General features: G+C 45.3%; 1 protein-coding gene across 4 annotated transcripts in view; it reads left to right on the forward strand.

Annotated features, from left to right (window-relative positions):
* Positions 1-20,007, forward strand: part of SGMS1 (sphingomyelin synthase 1) — a 93,508-nt gene that overhangs the window by 10,523 nt on the left and 62,978 nt on the right. For 2 of the 4 annotated variants that reach the window (XM_074544533.1, XM_074544535.1), the window contains exon 2: positions 17,509-17,624. The exons of the other annotated variants lie outside the window; for them this stretch is intronic. The gene's annotated coding sequence lies outside the window, so the exon portion shown is untranslated. The remainder of the gene's footprint in view (positions 1-17,508; positions 17,625-20,007) is intronic. 4 annotated transcript variants of the gene reach the window in all.

Raw genomic sequence — 20,007 nt, forward strand, 5'->3', positions numbered from 1 at the left:
TCTCCACTCCCACCTCCACAGACCCTCTCCTGTCCTGTGAGCCCCAAGTCCTGCCTTGCTTTGGGGCCCCTGTGCTGCATTTGGGGTTTTTGGGGACAGGGGAATTTGGCATTTCACAGCAGCTGCCTTTGGCAGGTCAGCCCCCTGTCAGTGTGTGCTGTGCTCAGCATGCAGGAATGTTGGTCAGACTTGGACTCTCCTGTCATGGGCAGATGCAGTGAATTTCCTAGAAACTTCAGGGAGGGGATGAAAGTGATGTAGATAGTTTGTAACAAGTGGTGATTCAGTCATTGGAGCATAAAATGGATTTTTAATGTGCTGAAGAAGGAAACAAAGCCTGGTTTGGTAAGGTCAGCATCAGAAATTCAGGGGCTGTGTTGATTTTTCTTTTGTATCACAGCTTATGGAGGATATTTTATTTTTCCCTTAATTAAACTGCTTTTGCAAGGTGTGTCAGTCCATCCTAAATCCTCTGTAGGAAGATCTTTGTCTGTGTCTGATGAGGGCAGAACCTTCTGCTGCTTTTGGGACTTCAGCTCCCCTTTTTGCAGCTGGCTTGTGTCATCCAAGTTGTTTTTCATCCTTTCCCCTGTCAGTTTGTTGAGCAAATTTCCAAGTGCAGGACTGTGGGCATTGGGGACACCCCTCAAAATGCAGAATTGGGACATCCTTCCAAGTGCAGGATTATGGGGATTGGGACACTCTTCCAGGGAAACTGGGACACCCCTCAAAGTGTGGGTTGTGGGGGACAGGGACACCCCTCAAAATTTAGGATTGTGGGGGACAGGGACATCTCTCAAAGTTTAGGATTGTGAAGACAGGCACACCCTCAAGGTTTAGGACTGTGGGGATTGGGACACCCTTCCAGGTGTGGGGTTGTGGGGATTGGGACACTCTCAAAATTTAGGATTGTGAGGGACAAGAACACCCCTCCAGGTGTGGGGTTGTGGGGATGGGGACACCCCTCAAAGTTCAGGATTGTGGGGACTGGAACACCCCTCAAAGTTTAGGATTGTGAGGACTGGGACACCCCTCAAAATTTAGGATTGTGGGAACTGGGACACCCTTCCAAGTGTGGGATTATGGGGACTGGAGCACCCCTCAAAATTCAGGATTGTGGTGATTGGGACACCCCTCCAAGTGTGGGGTTGTGGGGATGGGGACACCCCTCAAAGTTTAGGATTGTGGGGACTGGAACACCCCTCCAAGTGTAGGATTATGGGGACTGAGACACCCTTCCAGGTGTGAGATTGTGGGGACAGGGACACCCCTGAAAATTTAGCATTATGAGGATTAGGACACCTCTCCAAGTGTGGGTTGGGGGGATTGGAACCCTCCTCCAAGTTTAGGATTGTGAGGATTAGGACACCCCTCAAAGTTTAGGATTTTGGGGATTGGGACACCCCTCAAAATTCAGGATTATGGGGACTGGGACACTCCTTCCAAGTGGGTTGTGGGGATTGGGATACCCCTCAAAGTTTAGGATTGTGAGGATTAGGACACCCCTCCAAGCATTGGTTGTGGGGGACAGGAACACCCTTACAAGTTTAGGATTGTGGGGACTTGGACGCCCTAAAAGTTTAGGATTATGGGGACTGAGACGCCCTTCCAGGTATGTGATTGTGGGGATTGGGATGATGCTCTGCCACACTTCCTTCCCTTTGTTTAAGAAGCAAAGCACCGAGCAGAGCTGCAGGGCAGAGGAGGGAGGATCCTCACCCTGCAGCCTGTCAGGGGAGTGTCTGTCTTCTCCCCAAGCTCCTGTGGTGAGCCAGGATGGAGCTGGAGGCATCCCAGTGCTGCTGCTGCCAGGTCCCAGTGTCCCTGTGCCAGGCCCTGCTTGTCCTGCAGGACATCCCCTGTGTGTTCCCCTCCAGGATCCCATTTCAGAGCTGCTTTTCCCAGGTGTCCCTGTGCCAGGCCCTGCTTGTCCTGCAGGACATCCCCCTGCACATTCCCCTCCAGGATCCCATTTCCAAGGGGTCCCAAGTATCACTGTGCCAGGCCCTGCTTGTCCTACAGGACATCCCCCTGCATGTTCACCCCCAGAAATGCAGCCAGGATCCCATTTCCAAGAGCTGCTTGGTGCCAGGTCCTGCTTGTCCTTCAGGACATCCCCCTGCCTGTTCCCCTCCAGGATCCCATTTCCAAGCTGTTTTTCCCAGCACAGCGCCTGGAGCTGGAGTCAGGGCTCAGCATCCCCCCAAGGGCAGGGCAGGGAAGGAGAGCTGGCTGCAATTCCAGTTAAGGGTGGTCCCATTCCAGCAATTAGGAGGAATTAATTGCTTGGCCCGAGCCCCAAGATATTGCAGATGGCTCTTAGAGGGATGGAACAGATTCCTGATGCTGAGGTGTGTCCAGTTTTGGAGAGGTGGGTCCAGAAACTGCATTTTTGCCAGATATGAGGCCAGCTGGCTCGTCACATCTGCAATAGAAAAGTTTCTTTAGCTGAGAAATGGGATATCTTGTTCTGCTGGTATTTCTGAGGATGAGGGAGCTTAAATTTCTTGCTTACATTGGGAACTGAAAGCAGACAATCAATTCCCACAGAAATGGGGACAAACAGCCATTTTTAAATGGGTTTGGTTATTGTGATGACTTTGGTGGTTTTATGCAGTGCTCCTCTTGCTGTTATGTTCCTGTTATCCCTTTTGAACAAGGCATCTCTGCATTCCAGGGAAGCCCTTTTCTGCTCAAGCTCTTTCCTTGCTTCTGAGCACAGGGTTTGTCTGCAGCCCCAGCAGAACTTTCCCATTTTATGGAAGATTTAGCTCAATTTTCCACCTTATTTTCTCATAATTTTTAGCAAAAATCTGTTGCTTTGTTCAGTTCAAATTAGCAAATTTGTGGAGCTCAGTTTTTCTCTTTCCTGCTTTTGCACCTTTCATAAATCATCTGATGAATGTTGAAGCTGGAAGAGAGTGTTTGGCATTTACAAAGCTGATGGAAAACTTGAGTAAAGGATGCTTTGCAGGAAATGGCCCCTCAAAAAGGGAAGTAGTGCAAAAACCAGTTCTATTTTCCTTGTTCACAAACTTGTTTGGAAGATATTATTAATTAATCCCTCACATGTGTGCAGGTGCAGCCTTCAGCCTCTCAGCTGGGTGTTTTAACAGGAGCAAACCACAGCAGGGAATTCCCTCCCCTCTGTTCCAATCCAGTATTTTGGTTTCTTTAGGGAACTTGTGTCTCTTTCAAAAGCCACACTTTGGTAACTGAGTGTCAAAAGTTACCACAGAAACTTTCAGGTGAAAAAAGGGGAAGGCAGCTCTTGCTGAAACACCAAAACCAAGTGTGAAAACTTTGGGGTGGGATGGATGGGACTGAAGGGATCAGAGTTAAATCACAATCTGATTCTGCTCAAAATGAAAATGTGTGTCCACTAATTGCAGCTGTTGATGCTGGGGGATGGGGAATTCCAGGAAAAGCTGTGGAATTCCAGGAACTGCTGTGGAATTCCAGCCAAGTGCCCCTGCAGAACAGCCAGCAGCACTTTGCCAGGTGCCAGATCTCATGCTGAGAGTGCATGGCCAGGTTTGCCTGTCCCAAAGGGATTTTTCCATGAGGAAGGCAGAGCCTTAGCTAACAGAGTGCTCTCCTGGATATATTTCTGAAAGGATATATTTCTTTTTATATGGAATTTCTACCTGAACACCCATCAAATCCTGGGAAATTCCATCCCTTACCATTTGTTTACCTGCACAGGAGGATTATTGCAGCAATGCCTGAAAGAAGCAAGATTAAAAAGCAATTACTGTAGCCTGGCAGGGGTGTGTTCTCCAGAAAATACCTTTTCCAAGTTAAATTCTTTCTCCAAGTTGATGCCTTTGAGGCCAAGACAGAGGGTAAAAAACCTCTGAAAAGATTTTTTCACATGAAACAAATTTCTGCTGCAATCTATGGGAACCTCTGAAAGTTGACAGAACTTCTGTAGCTGGAAGTTTCAATTTGTTTAATTTATTTTGCTTCCTTAGGGCTCAGCTGTACTTGTTTTGTCGAGTTAGTTTATTTATGGACACATTGTGCTGTTCTTCCACAGGAATGACCTCTCAACTCCAGCAACTTGTTAATGTTGGTGTCAAGCCTGTTTAAAATCTCTTCCTGAGGTTTGGAGGTTTTTTCCATCAGTCTGGGGAGGTGTGGATGGTTAGCACAGAGCAATTGCTGCTCTTACAGCTGCTTTTTACTAATTAAACACACAGCTGATTGGCACAGGTGTCATCTTGTAATGAACCAAGTGCAAACCCAGCTTGGATTCCTTGTGTGCAGGTGGCTCATTTGTTCTTTCTTTGCAGTGGCCAGAAGAATCTCTTTACCCAGGAGACTCAAACAGTGTCAGGAGAGAAATGTTCCTGCTGAATTTGATGTGTGGGGCGGCTGAGGGCAAAGCCTTGCTGGGAGTTTGAGGTCTGTGGTCTCTCCCTGGGCATGATGTCCTGGTAGGAGCTTTGCTGCTCACCTGCCATGAGGGAATAAAGCACTGCCAGCACCTGGAGAGCACATTCCCTCCTTCTGGACAGCCAGGGAACAGGCTCTAGTTGTGGGATTTGGAGAATAAAGCACTTCTAGTACATGGAGAGTACATCCCCTGCCTCTGGATAGCCAGGGAACAGGCTCTGGTTGTGGGATTTGGAGAATAAACCACTCCAAGCTCCTGAAGAGCGCATTCCCTCCTTCTGGACAGCCAGGGAACAGGCTCTGGTTGTGGGATTTGGGAGAATAAAGCAGTCCTAGTACATGGAGAGCACATCCCCTGCCTCTGGATACTTAGGGGAAAGGCTCTGTTTGTGGATTTGGGAGAATAAAGCAGTCCTAGTACATGGAGAGCACATCCCCTGCCTCTGGATACTTAGGGGAAAGGCTCTGTTTGTGGATTTGGGAGAATAAAGCAGTCCTAGTACATGGAGAGCACATCCCCTGCCCCTGGACACTCAGGGAACAGGCTCTGTTTGTGGATTTGGGAGAACAGAGCCATTCCAGCACATGGGGAGCATATCCCCTGCCTCTGGACAGCCAGGGAACAGGCTCTGGTTGTGGGATTTGGAGAATAATGCACTTCTAGTACATGGAGAGTACATCCCCTGCCTCTGGATAGTTAGGGGAAAGGCTCTGTTTGTGGGATTTGGGAGAGCAGAGCCATTCCAGCATATGGGGAGCATATCCCCTGCCTCTGGACAGCCAGGGAACAGGCTCTAGTTGCAGGGAACAGGTTCTGTTTGTGGGATTGGGGAGAATAAAGCACTGCCAACACCTGGAGAGCATATCCCCTGCCTCTGGATAACCAGGGAACAGGCTCTGTTTGTGGGATTTGGGAGAATAAAGCACCCCAACACCTGTGCAGAGCCACCCTGGAATTGTTTTCTGTGCCTGTACCTGCATTTGCTGCCTTCCAGCTCCTCCCACTTGCCTCTGATGCCTGTGGCACCAACAGGAAAAGCCACATGTGAGACAATTGGAGTGTAAGAGCAGAAATGCTGCCTCACTTGAGCTGCACTTAACCCCTGGATTTAAGTGCCTGTGAGAGGCTTGTGAGACGTGCTTGATACGTTTAAGAAATGAAAAGCTGTGAGAGAGGGGAGGAAGGAGCTGCAGCAGAGCTTCAGGCTGCTGAAGCATTTCTGGGTGTGCATCCCTTCCTTGCTGGCTGCCTGAGGTGACAATGGGCTCTCCAGCAGGAGAGATGCTCCAGGAGGAGCTGTGCTTGCTGATGGGCACTTTGCTGATTTTTTTCCTCAGTTGTTTTCCTGCCCTGTGCAGGATTTGCTGCCCAGGTCTCCCTGTGGAGCTCTTGCTCTGATGTGGTGTGTTGGGTTTGGTGGCTTGGAAAGGAGTTTCACTGACTTCTGGCTCCTCACAGCAGACATTTCCTTGCTCAGGAGTTACCTGCTCAATATTCCTCCTCCACACCTGACCCAGCTTGTTCAATCCTGTTCTTTCCCTGCGAAGCAAGAGACAAAAAAAAAAAAAAAAAAAGCAGAATTTGCTGTAGTTAACAAAGCTCCCAGGTGCATTTAGGTTGGAAAACACCTCCCAGACCATGGAGTCCAAGCTTGGTGCCCTATCCCCACCTTGTCACCAGCACTGAGTGACCTCCCTGCTCACCCTTTCCAGGAAGGAATTCCTCCTGGTGTGTTGTCTTCTATATGAAGAGTTCTATTATCATTATAGTGCAAGGATTCCATATCACGAGAGCTTCATACCTCCTCGATGTTTCTCATAGGCAGCTCCTCTAAGCACTGACTGTTCCTGCTCCTTGCAGCAGCCATCTGACTCCAGGTCCCACCAATCCACTCTTTTATAACTGTTCTTATTGGCTACAGCTGTGGCCTGTTATCAGGCTTGCCCTTAATCTTTAGTAATTGGTTCAGCTGCAACTCTTTAGGGGATAAGGTTACATTCTATACCACCTTCATTTACCCATACTGTATCCCCCTACAATTCCCCCTTTTTCTTCTAATTAAAGAGTTACAGCATTTCTAGAAGGACATATTCAAATAAATTAACATTATGACACATTTATGCATTTCATTTAGAACTAAGAGCTACACAAATGTTCAAACAACATATTATTGTATAGATATGTATATATTTAAAATGTTAGTTCAGTTTTATAGCTTTTCTCAGTTTACAAAGTACTTTAACAAACACTAATAGCTGTAATTGATATATTTTGCCAATAGTTTAGTATTCAAATCTGTTTTCTCTGAATCCACATGGCAATATAGGTTAGACACGAATCATGTCAGGGTCACCACTTGTTGTCTTATATATCAACAGTTCTATTATTGTAGTGTAAGGATTCCATATTGCCAGAGTTTTGTATCTCCTTGATGTTTCTCATAGGCAGCTCCTCTAAGAGGAGACTCCAGATCTGACTCCAGATCCCACCAATCCACTCTTTTATATCACTGTTCTTATTGGCTACAGCCTGTTAACATCAGGCCCGCTCTTAATCTTTAATTGGTTCAGCTGCAACTCTTTAGGGGATAAGATTACATTTTGTACCACCTACATTTACCCATACTCTATCCCCCTGCACTGATGTCCTACCTGACCCTCCCCTGGCACAGCTTTTGGGATGGTGACAGGCTCTGTGCCTGCTGAGAAGCCACATGAGGAGGTGACACCCATGTGCCAGGACAAATCTTGGCTCCAGAAATACTCAGTGTGAGGTGAAGGTGTAGCTGTTTTAACAAAACATCAAGTGGAAATGGCTTATTTTTGGTTTGCTTGCAGCTGTTGTGCCCTTCTTTCCATCGTGCATCAGGAGTTATGACCTAAAAATAAATAGTGTTGTGCAGAGGAGTGGGAAATGAGACAGCATCACTGATTTCAGGTTTTATTGCTTTGTACACACACACACTCTGTGCTGAGAGATTTTCTGCTGGGGCTGAGCAGTGCAGGCTGTCACCACCCAGCTGGGGCTGAGCTCTGCTCTCTGGCCTGCTCTTAATCCACACCCCAAATGGAAAAAAAAACCAAACCAGATTTAGAGAAGGCAGAAATGTTGTTAGAGTTTCCCTGAGGTGAGGATAACCCTTGTAGATCTCTGAAAGGGAAGGGACAGATTTATTTGCTGTGCAGTGGTTTGGAGAGGTCTCAGGTGAGGTGAGGTGGCATGAGCTGCTCTGTCACCACAGAAGGGGCACTGTGCTGGGTTTGCTCTGCCTGTGCCACACTGATGGCTTCATTGGCACAGTTGTGTCGCTCCACTGCTGTTTGGAGAAGAAATGGAGTGCACAGTCAGGCCTGAAGGTCACTTCTGTATTCCAACTTGTCTGCTTTAGTGTTGACATTAAATTCTGGGTCCAGGGCAGCTCTGCCTGTTGCTCTTTGTGCTTTGGCAGCAAATCTCTGTTTGAGCTGGCAGCTGCCCCAGCTCTGGGTTGTGACCGTGCTCACAGGGGTTCTTGGATCAGGGAAGAGATGAGGATCTGACTCCATGTTTCAGAAGGCTTGATTTATTGTTTTATTATATATATGTTACATTAAAACTATACTAAAAGAATAGAAAAAAAGGTTTCATCAGAAGACTAGCTAAGAATAAAATAGGAAGGAATGATAACAAAGGTTTGTGGCTCGGGCTCTCTGTCTGAGCCAGCTGGCTGTGATTGGCCATTAATTACAAACATCCAACATGGGCCAATCACAGATGCACCTGTTGCATTCCACAGCAGCAGATAATCAATGTTTACATTTTGTTCCTGAGGCTTCTCAGCTTCTCAGGAAGAAAAATCCTAAGGAAAGGATTTTTCATAAAAGTTGTCTGCAACATGGTGCCTCTTGCATGATGACTTCTGTGTGGCTCAGAATTAGTTTCTACAGCTTTGGAAGGTGTCTTTGGACAAAGACAGAGGGAGATCTCCTTTATAAAGGTGATGGTGGTGCTGAATGAGCCTTTTAGTGTATGACAAGCCTGCCTTTCTGCCCCTCCAGTGCTCTCAGAGGTGTAAACCAGTTCTTTCCCCTCCTTTTTTCTCTTAAACTAAGCACTGAGGATTTTGTGTGACTTGCTGATTGTGCAGTCTGTAGCTCAGGAAGTGCTGCAGCTGGGTTGGTGTGTTGCATTTAGGCAAACCAGCTAACTTTGGTCCTTAGCATGCTTAGTGTAACTACTTTTCTCCCAGGTGTAAGGGAAAAAAAGGGAAATAAAATCTGGTTTAAAAACCAGGCAAATTGCAGCTTGGAAGACAGCAGGAGTAAGTAAGGTCTGTGTGGTTTTTTTTTTTTCTGTTTCTACTTGGTTAATTCCACTGTTGCAGCAGAAAGAGGTAAGTCCATTAATTAATTAGGCAGTTAATGGATGTAAGGAGCTGGTACAGAACCAGCTGCTGGTTGGGAATTCCCTGGCAGGAGGAAAACAACCAAACCATATCCCAAGAAAAACATGGATCTGGAGCTGAGGGATGGTGAGCCTGTGGAGATAGATAAGGATTCAGCCCAGGAAAATGCACTAATTGATAACTGCTCCAGAACCAGTGGGGTGGGAGATAAATGTCCCCTCCCTCTCCCAAAGAATTCCCCAGGCTCAGTAAGGTCAGCAACAAGGTCCAGCACATTTTATTTCCTCTGCTGAAACAGGGATTGTGGCTACTGCACATGAGAAGAGCTTTGAGCTGGAAAATGAGCTGCTTTTAGGCAATAACATTCTAAATATTCCTGTCCTGCAGTCCTGGGATAACTGGGATAACTGGGATCAGCTGAATTGTGATTGTTGGTTGATGTCTCTGGTGACCACTTGATTCCTCTTGTTTTAAACAGCAGCCTTGCTGAGTGCTTGGGGCAAAGCTGTGTTTTAAGGTGGGTTTTAGGGTTAGAGAACAGCAGGTGATCTTCAGGCTGGCTGGATTTCACTCCTGTAAGGGAAATTCCCTTTATTATCATAGTGGTTCTCTAGAGCTGCTTACTGGGGAAGACCCCATAAGTTTTGGGTTTCCCTGCTGCACCCTCAGGTTTTTCCTGCTGTTTGATCAATTATCTGCTCTGAACAAGTGAGCAAGACCGAAATTACAGCCTTGCTGTGACAACCCTTTGCAGCCCATTACTAAAAGATGACACTTTTTGTTTGTGGCTTTGCTTTAACAAAATAATCCTTCATATCTGGAAAGCCTTAGGGAAAAAAAAAAGTTTCTGGCAATATCTGTAGGAGTTGCAGTTCTTTGCTGTGCAAATGCTGAAATCTACATCTTGCTTTAATGTTTCTCAGAGCTAAAATATTTTTGGATAAACAAAGCTTTTCATATACTGCTCAAAGTGCTTACAGGCAACCTTTACCCTTGGAGTGGAATGCAGCCATGGGGAAAAGTGCAGTGGGAACAAGGACCTCTAACAGAGCTGATGGCCAGGAGTGGGATGGAGTGGGGCAACATGTCAGATTTAAATGTTCATTTGGATTGGCATATCACATTCCAAGCCATTTATTGTATGAAAAATTACTGCTGTCCATAACCAGATTATTTTTTTGTTGATGGAGCAGTCTGCAGTCAGCTTTTCTCCCCCAAATTTCCACTGGATATTGCAGGGTAAGTAATTAGGAGCTGCTAGAAATGTGCTGGACAATCATAATGTGGCATCTTAGGAATTATGGAGGAACCTAGTGAGCTAAAATCTGCTTTGCTTCTAGAGAAAAAGCACATTTCTGGTATTTGCTGATTTACAGTAAAGAACTTCCAAAGTCTCTCCTATTTGCAGAGGGGAAGAGTTTTTCCCCAACCTGCTGTCTGTGAGAGAGCAAACCCTCCCAGCTTGTTAGGCAGCAATTAAACATAGCTACATGGCCAGAAAAAAAAAGATTTTTTGGCATTCTTGTGATTGGGAAAGGTGGGATGAGGCAGGGACTGGAATCCCAAGGAGTGGCAGTGGCACCCAGACTCCTCTCTTAGGGACATGTCAGAATCCTTGCCAGAAAGTGTTGTGAATACAGAGTTTCAGTGGGATCAAGTTGCAGGGAGTGGAGGGAAGCTGAGCAGCTCTTGGGATGAGAAATTTCCCAAAAAGTTGCTAAATCCAGGAAGCTCCTGGAGCAGAAAGCAGCCAAAGCCTCAGGCAGAGCCTGGTCTGGTTGGGGCAGTTTAGCTGCTCTGAAATGTTGATTTAACTGCTAAGGCTGAGCAGCTTTGAGGGTTTTGGTTTGGGTCATGGTTTATTTTTGCTTCTTCTCTGTGCTTTTGCTTGTTTGTGGTTTTCTGTTGCACTATGAGGCTATAAAGGAAATAAAAACCCCTAAAGCTTGGGGTGACTGACTTTGAGGCTTGTAACAGTGGAGGCAAAACCCTGACTTTGCATTGAGTGTTTGCAGCACCAAGGGGAATCTGCAAAAAGTCATCCCTGGTCTTGGCTGTGCTGACTCCTTCCTAGAGGTGCTATGGGGGCCATAATTTCCCTTTTCCCATTTTTCAGCCTTTCTTTGATGGAGTTTTCCTGGGCAGGAGGGTGAATTACAAAGGTTAACAAGGGACAGCTGCATGCCTGGGCTGATATCAATACAATTATTGATAAAATCCTCACTTTAGATGAGACCTACATATGGAATTATATTTTAAGAGCTCAAAGAAGTCTCCTTTATAAATTTAAGTGCCAGCAGCATATTTTTTATACTCAGAAGATCTTTTAATTACTGGAAGCTACTTGGGCTCATTGTGAGGTATTTGCCACATTGTGTGTTTTATCCCATTTCATTGGAGCACTCAGGGTTCTTCATGGCACAAATTGTTTTTAGCTGTCCTGAAAGTATCCCCTGGCCTCCCTGCCAGGAGAACCACAGCATCCTTGCGGAATTGTGGAATTGGCTGTGCTCCACGTGTCCTTGGAGCGAGCTCTGTGCCTGGGGTGGCTCACAAAGGGGACATTGAGGCAGTCATCAGCTCAGGATCCTGTCCCCCTGAGTCTGCACTAATGCTCTTAACCCTGCTGGGGCTGGAGAACCAGCCAGCAGCTCTGGGCTGCTGCCCTGCTCCTTTCATATTGCTCTGGGACTACATTTATCTGTCTATATTTTATATTTATATTTATATATTTATATTTATATATACATTATCTATATAATTATATATTATTCTATTGATGTTATATATTATTATTATAATATCTATATTATTCTATTTATTATATTCAGCTATAAACTGTCCCCCTGAGTCTGCACTAATGCTCTTAACCTTGCTGGGGCTGGAAAAACAGCCAGGAGGTCTGGGTTGCTGCCCTGCTCCTTTTTTTGCTCTGTTACTACATTTATGTGTCTATATTATTATTATTATTATTATTATTATTACTACTACTATTACTATTACTATTATTACTATTATTTCCTATATATCATATAGTATATATAATATACTATACACTATATAGTAATATAATGTAATGTAATATAATATAATTATTATACTAGTGATATTATTAAATTAATAAATATAATATAATATATTTATATATTAACAAATATAATAAGATATAAAATATATTAATAAATATAATAAGTATAATAAAATAATAAATATAATAAATAGAGTAAAATAATAAGTATAATAAAATATAACAAAATTAAATATGATGTTATTTTTATATTATATATAATATATAAATTATATATTATATATAATATAATGTAATAGATATTATTTATATATTATATAAACAAAATAATACAATATTATTTAAAATGTTTATATTATTATTATTATTATTATTATTATTATTATTATTATTATTATTATTATTATTATTATTATTTTACATTAAGCTATAAACCTTTGTATTTACACTTTTTATTTGTACCAATATTTAAATTTAAAGGGACTTCCTGTAGCTGGGGCTTTCACAGACCTTTCACCCTTGCTGCGGAACAATTCCTATAAACAGATTTTTCAATATGAATTGCAAGAACAGGTTGAATTATGTTGTGTGAGTAAAACATAAATTCTCTAATGAGATGTGGTCTCTGCAGGCTGTACATGGCTCTGTCTCTCTGCTCTGCCCACCCTCCCTTTGGGATCTGCAGGGAAGCCCCAGGAGCCATCCTGTCTCTCTCCTCCTTCCCAGACCATCACACCCCTGCTCTGCAGGAGTCCTGTTCCACTTAGAGAAGTCTCATCCTCCTAGGGATTGTTCTGGTGTCAAAAACTTGGAAATCTCATGGTTTCTGAACTCTCTGATCCTCGAGTACCTCTTTTTCTGGAGGAATTATTGTGATTTCTGTCTTTGCAATGGCTGAATCTCAGCTCTTACCTGTTAGAAGGTGGGATATGTCTGAGGTGCTCTTGTTTCAAGGCACTTGCAGAGTGGGAAGAGCTAAATTCAAACTGCTGTGGCTCATTTCTGAATCAATGAATAGCTTGACAGGGAGGCTTTTGGCTGTGAAGTGATGGGTTTAAGTACAGTGGGATTCTGACTTTATCTACAGATCAAGGGGAACCATTCCTGTCTCCATCTCTTTAGCTGGAGCTTGTCTAGACCAAGCCTGTCATGGAGTCCTCAGCTTTCATCCCATCCTCCTGCAAAATCAGAATAGGTCACTGGGGTATGGTCCATGAGATGCCAAACACCAGTTTGATTGGTAAAATAAAGCTGTAGAGTAAGCAATGTGAAGTGGTTCCTGTTGGTGATGGACAACAGGAAACTTTCTGATGGCATTGCAGTCCATAACTCTGGTCATTCCCTGAATTCCTTATCCCTGACATGTCTAAATGATCAGATTCTGGATTTTTATCTTGGTGGGTCTGGCTGTGCACACCCTGACAAGGCCTCAACAGTGAGCACTTGCACTGTGTTTCATGTTATTAATGTTTTCTGACCTAGCCATAACTTGCCTTCTTAGCATTAACCAATCTTTCCTTTTCTCTTCAAAGTATTTTTGGGTGAATCTGGGGAATTCTGAGCATCTCACCCTTTGGGGACAGTTGAAAATATCAATCAATGTGTGTACCAAGTCACTTCTCAGTGTCCAGGCATCCATGTGAGGCTGAGATTTCCTTGGCTCCCTAAGGGGTGAGAAGGGTCACAGCAACACTGGGGCTGGGTTTGTGGGGAGGAATGTGCCCTGGAAGGTGTTTTTTGGAGGGATGAGCAACAATAAGGTGACCTGGGGACAGAAATGATTATTTTGGAAACAGGGAAAGAGTCTCCTGCTGCAGCGGTCGGGTGTATTCAGGTCACCATGATACTGCAAGAGCTAAGAAAAAAAATAATCCCATGAGCAGATCCTGCTAATTCACATAATTATGTTGTTGTTGATTGCAGTAATAATTTGTTTCACTTTTTGGGACACTAGGAATGAGTTTGCATCGTGCTGGCAGGTCTCCTAGCAGCTTTCCATGCCCAAAAGATGGAAGGGATGTTTCTGAGCTGCCTCCCTGAGTTCATCACTGCTCTATTTAGTGGTTCCCTAGTGCAGAGCTGTCTACTTCAACCAAATGAGGATCATTCCTTCCCTTTCACATTGCTATTAGCTGGATGATTTTATTGTCTCTGCAGGAAGAGAGCAGAGACAAGCAACTGTAGATTAGGAACAATTTGCAAAATAGTTCCCTGATTAGCACGCCTGTGGAGATGTTTTTCTGTCTAAGGGCTGCTCCACAAATTTTACTGACTCCCTACACTCAAAGAATTAACTGTGAGCAGGATTAAAATGACATCTTAGACATCAGCTAAATGTCCTCTCAAAATCCCTTACGTTGTCTCTAAATCAATTAATTTGATTTCTTCAATCCACAAGCAAACTGGGTTGTGAACTTATATGAGTGATCTATTTAGGCTGAATTTCTCCAGAGTATTTTAAAGAGCACTTCAGTGAAATGGTGCAAAAAAAAAGCAGTGAAATATAGAAATACCCTGTGCCAGGCTGCTCTAGTCATGGGGGTTCCTTCTCCAAGCAGCTTTCTTCAGCCCTCACAGACATTCCTGATCCCTGCTGGTTAAATGGAATAATAACATAAAACAAGAACCTGCTCTTGCTCTTTTTGCCACAGTGCTGTTTTTGTGGATGTGGGAAGTGGGAAGGAATAGACAGAGGAGAATCTTCAGCTCCAAAGCTTTGCTGATGAGCAGCACAAGGAGTTTTGTAAAGTCCACAAAAGTGGCCCTCAGCACTCAGATGTGGCCACTTAACTCACCTAAATCCTAGTTTGGTTGTAATTCCACATGGATAATAAGGATGGTGGCATTCACCTGGGAAAGACTGGAATATTAATGAGAATCCTGCAGCTCTCCAGTGGTTGTGACACCTCCAGGTGCATCAGTCAGAGATGGAGCTCCCACTCTGAGCCTGCTGCAGGCTCTGCTGGGGACACTGTGCTGGAAAACGGGGAATCTTTTGGGAATAAGCAGCAGAGCTCTGCAGGTGTTTGGGTCCTGTTGCCTGGTGGTTCTGAGCTCTGCTGTGACACAGAGAATGAGGCTGGTGCTAATTTCACTCATTAATCCTCACAGCATCAAAACCTCCTAAATTTCTTCTCAGCAGGACCTCCTGCATGAAGGAAATGCTGTGGCTGTCGGAGCAAGGGGTGGCACAGCCAGAGCTGAGCATGGTCATGATAGATGCTGAAATTCACAGAATTCACAGAATCACTGGGTTGGAAGAGACCTCTGAGATCATCGAGTCCAGCCCAGCCCCAACACCTCAACTAAACCCTGGGACCCAGTGCCACATCCAGGCTTTGTTAAACACATCCAGGGATAAAGTTCTGCCATTCCAGAGCTTTATCTCCCTTTCTGTAAATAGCATGGGCAGGATGCTTTTCCAGCCTAAATAATTCTGATTCTGTGGCACAGAATTGTCATTTATGTGCAGATATTCCCCAGCTCAGCATCACTTAGCAACTCCAGGAGCTGCACTGTTTCCACAGGGACACTGAGTTTAGGGAAGCAGGGCCCTGAACGTTCTGCAAGCAGAAGGGTGTCCCTCAGGGCAAGGAGGGGTTTGGCTCATTGATTTGGGGAAGATAACCCTTGTGTTTTCTGGAAAGTGTATCAGCAATGTAGAGTTGGGCAGTGCTGTGTGTGAGCTCTAATCAAACCTTGCCACGCAGTCCTGCTGCCAGCATAGCTGCCAGTACCCAAACTGTCACTGTGAATTCTCCTCCTGTCCTTTCTGCAGCCCAGAAATCAGTGTGGATGTGGCAGGAGACGTGTCCTTGCAGGGAGAGGAGAGGGAGAGGCTGCAGCTGTGAGGGAGCAGCTCGGGGTTCTCCCAGCAAATGCTGCTGATTCACAGCTTGCTCATCAAAAATGTGTTTGTGTCTGAGCACCCCTCTGGGATCCATGAGGGCTGGGAGAGGGACAGGCAGGGTGTGGAGCTTCCTCCTGGGCTGGCTTTGGGGGCTCAGCAACTCTGCAGATAAGGGAGTGTGATAAGGCTGGGAGGGCTGCTCTGGTGAGATAATGGCCAGTTACCCATGGAAACATTCCTGGCATGGGTGACACCTCTCATGGTCCTGCAGCAAGCAGGCCAGGAGGCTGGAAAGGCTTTCTCTGGCTTCTCCATGGCTCTCTCCAAACAGACAAAACATGTTTGACTCCCAGCTTGTAGCACAGAAAAATCTTCTGGGATGGTGACACCTCTCGTGATCCTGCAGCAAGCAGGGCAAGGGCAAGAGGCTGGCAAGGCTTTCCCTGGCTTTTCCATGGCTCTGTTTGTGTGCCTGGTGTCCCCCTCCCTGCAGCACTCACTGAAGGTGAGGCAGTGTAAAAACTCAAAAGCAAATTTCCAAGCAATCCTAAATGCAGCTAAAAAAGTCTCAATAAATTAGAATTACCAGGCTTCAATCTGGCAGACAGCTCCTTGGGTTTGGTGCTGCTTCAACAGCAGAATTGGATTTATTTATCCCCCCTTTCCTCCCCAACTTGTATTTGAGTGGAAATGTATGAATTGCACGAAGTAAAGTGAGTGGAGCATGGAGACTTCTGCTTTTGCTGTATCTAAGAGTGAAAGCTGAGTTGGAGGAGCCCTGTGCAGCACAGGGCTGGTGCTATTCCAAATCTCCACCCTTGGAGGCTGAGGGATGGGATGGAGAGTGGATGGGGACAAACCCGGTCCCTGGTGCTGCCACCTGAGGATTTTGGCCATGAGCATTTTGGGTTTGCTTCTCTTTGCTTCTTCCTCTCTCTCCTAAATGATTCTGGTTATCTTGGAGACTATCAGGAAAGGCTTCCAGCCTTCCTCCTTTGCTCCAGGGTCACTTGAGCAGCTCCCTTTAGAGCAAACACTGAGGTTAATTTCTTTACTTAAGACTCCACGTGGCAGTGTGTATACCATGAGTTCTCTGCATTGCTCTTGTAGTTAAGAAAATGTGCTTTGGGTGTAACAGGGTGGTCAGCAGTGGGAAACCTCCTGTAGTAATTCCATATCCTCTGAACAGAGAGAGATGTGGTTCTCCCAGGAAAGTCCTGGCAAGCTGTGTAGAAGCTGTGGGAAACTTAGAGGAAAGAATTCAAACAATAATTATCTCTCTTTCTATGACCATTATTTATAGATATGATTCTCCAGCTATTCATAGATCACCAAGAGTGTGAGAGAAGTTCCTAAAAGCCTATCAGGTCTTAGGTGCACAATTGTTTCTATAAGAACTGTGGATTTCTAATAATAAAGTGCATTTCATGCCTTCTGAGGATGGAGAGTCTGTATCACTTTTGGCTGTACCCCTTTGGTGACACCCTCCAACCCTCATCTAGGCCTGTATGGACACAAGGATATTCTCTCTTTCTGTGTCATGTGGGAAATACTATTTTTAAAATGCAGCTGCTCTATCCCTGGAGGTGTCCAAGGCCAGGCTGGTGGAGTTTGGAGCCACCTGGAACAGAGGAAGGTGTCCCTGCCATGGCAGGGGTGGAATGAGATGAGCTTTGAGGTCCCTCCCAACCCAAACCATTCCATGGCTTTCCATGTCTATCCAAACTCTTGTTAGACCTTGAGATCATCTTCACACTGAAACACCTCCTGATGCTCTAATGAAGGCTTGCTGTTAGCTCCACCTCTTCAATGTCCTTATTTTTATTTGTTTGCTGTTTTGTTCACAGTGACTCTCATGACTCTGTGAGAAGCTGCCAGCAGCAGGTCTGAGCTTCCACTCTCCTGTTCCAAATGAGTTTCTGAGCTGATGCATCCAGTGCTCTGGCTAGAAAAGCAGTTTCAGGTAGGTCAGGGAATCTTGCATTTTGCATTTTCAAGTGTGTTTACCTTGTTTACTGTGACCTGAGTCGGGGCAAGTTCTTGTTATGGATATTTTGGATATTTCACAAACTGTCTAACTCCAGTATTAAATTGAAAAATCTTAGGGAAAGAAGCTGAAAGATCCCTTAGATCAGTTCCTTCTGCCTGCTTAGGGAAGGATGACTAAGAGCAGAACTGGAAGGTATAAATTGTGGATAAATGCTCCCAAAACTCTGCTTGTAAGGAAATCTTTGCCCTTCTGGCTGTGGAAAGTGGAGTGATATATTGTGTAGAGCCAGAATGGGGGCTGGAATACCTGTTCTGTTCCCAGCTCTGGCTTTGGCATGGATGAATAACCTGCTTTGGCTTTGGCATGGATAAATGACCCTAAAAGAGAGAATAAACAGGGTGGATGCCCTTTATTGCTGCTTGTAGTTGTGTTTTTGTCTTTCAGTAATCCTTTGAAGCTGCGTGAGGATTTGCTGAAAGGCATCTCATAAGATTTGTCACGGTTTTGTTGGGTTTGATCCGTGCTGGAAAGCTCCATGACTGATTGAAGAGGTAGAGGGGAGGTGTAGTGAGAATCAGAAAATAAAAGTGGAGTTTTGGGTGTAAAGATTCTGAGGAAGAGTGTTCTAAAAGCTGTTATTTGTTTGTGTGCAGCCCCAGTGTTGAGCACCTTGAGTGAGCCAAGTCTCTCATGCCTCCCATTCCTAGCTGGGAAGCCTTTTGCCTTTTTGCTGAGAATGTTCTGGAATATTAGTGAGCCTTAACTTGCTGATTGTGAGAGGCTGTGGTGGGAGACAGAGCAGAAAAGCACCTTTCAGTTGTGGCTCTTCCTAATCCAGCTGGATTCTCCCTGAGCATGTTTGTCTTTGGAAAACTTAGGTTTAGCCCCTCTCCAGTGGCTGTCCCAATTCTGCATCTCTCTGCATCTCAAAGGCTGCATAATTCACATGTTCAGTGGCTTTTCCACAGAATCTGTAAGAAATACCACCAGAAATCCTGAGAAAAATGCTGTGACTAAACACCAAGGCTGCTAAAATAGAGGGAAATGATATTTTTGTGTGTCACAGGTTAGATGAATGATGAGCAGGTTTTTTGCACTTGTTGCTCTCTGAAAGCTGCCTGTGTGTCACAGTTCTGGACAAACTGTAATAATACCAAGGCTTGGTTTACAGCACTTGTGAAAAATTCCTATTTTCCCCACCCTTCCTCAAGTGCATCAGTGCTGGGAGCAGGAGATACTTTGAGCAGACACCTGAATCTCCTGTCACTGCATTGATTCAGCTCCTGTTTGCTCTGCATCCAATACACAGCAGTGATGAATAATGCAGGCATCTATTACTTAAAGTTTAATGCAGCTTTAATCAGGCTTGGACATCAAGAGGTGCCGAGGAGGCTGCTCTGCTCTGTGCTGAAGGGAAAAGATTCAATCCAGGTGTGGCTGGCTCTGTGTTCTTGGGTTGTTCCTTTGCCCAGGGCTGTCACTGTCCCCTGGGCTGGCCCTGCTGAAGGACCCCAAGGGCTGTGTCCAGTTCTGGTCCCCAGTCCAGGAGGGACATGGAGGGGCTGGAGCGTGTCCAGGGCAGGGAATGGAGCCCCAGGAGGGGCTGAGGGAGCTGGTAAGGGGCTGAGCCTGGAGCAAAGGAGGCTCAGGGGGCCCTTGTGGCTCTGCACAACTCCCTGCCAGGAGGGGACAGCCAGGGGGGGTCGGGCTGTGCTGCCAGGGAACAGGGACAGGACAAGGGGAAAGGGCCTCAGGCTGGGCCAGGGGAGGCTCAGCTGGGACAGCAGCAGCAATTTCTGCATGCAAAGGGTGAATTAGTTCTTATCTATGTCACAGTCTCACAAACCCTGAGTTCTACAGCACTTCACCCTAACAAACTAAAAATGGAGCTCCATCTCTCTCTCTTTACAAGGCCTTTTAAGGATAAACTGTCCAATTAAGAAATGACACCTGAATTATTTTTACTTTTAACCCAATAACCAACCACCCATGGCCTGCAATGTGGACTTTCTTATCCAGTTACACAAAACCACCCAAACCCATGGAGAAGAAGGTGAAGAAGAAGGATCAGCCTCTGCCCTGAAACCTCCATCTTGTTTATATTACTATATATTACTTGTATATATTACTATATTCTAAAACCTTAAACTCTTAAGTTTCCCACCATCTGATAACACACACTTCTATTCAGATTACACACCCATAATCCCAGTTCTGTCATTCCATTCTGGAATTCAATTCCAGGCCTTGGCAGGGGCTGCCCAGGGAGCTTTGCAGTGCCCAGCCCTGCAGGTGTCCCAGGAAGGGCTGGAGGTGGCACTCAGTGCTCTGGGCTGGGCACAAGGTGGGCACTGGG

Source organism: Zonotrichia albicollis, chromosome 7, assembly GCF_047830755.1.
Source record: "Zonotrichia albicollis isolate bZonAlb1 chromosome 7, bZonAlb1.hap1, whole genome shotgun sequence".
In the NCBI taxonomy this organism is placed as follows: Eukaryota; Metazoa; Chordata; class Aves; order Passeriformes; family Passerellidae; genus Zonotrichia; species Zonotrichia albicollis.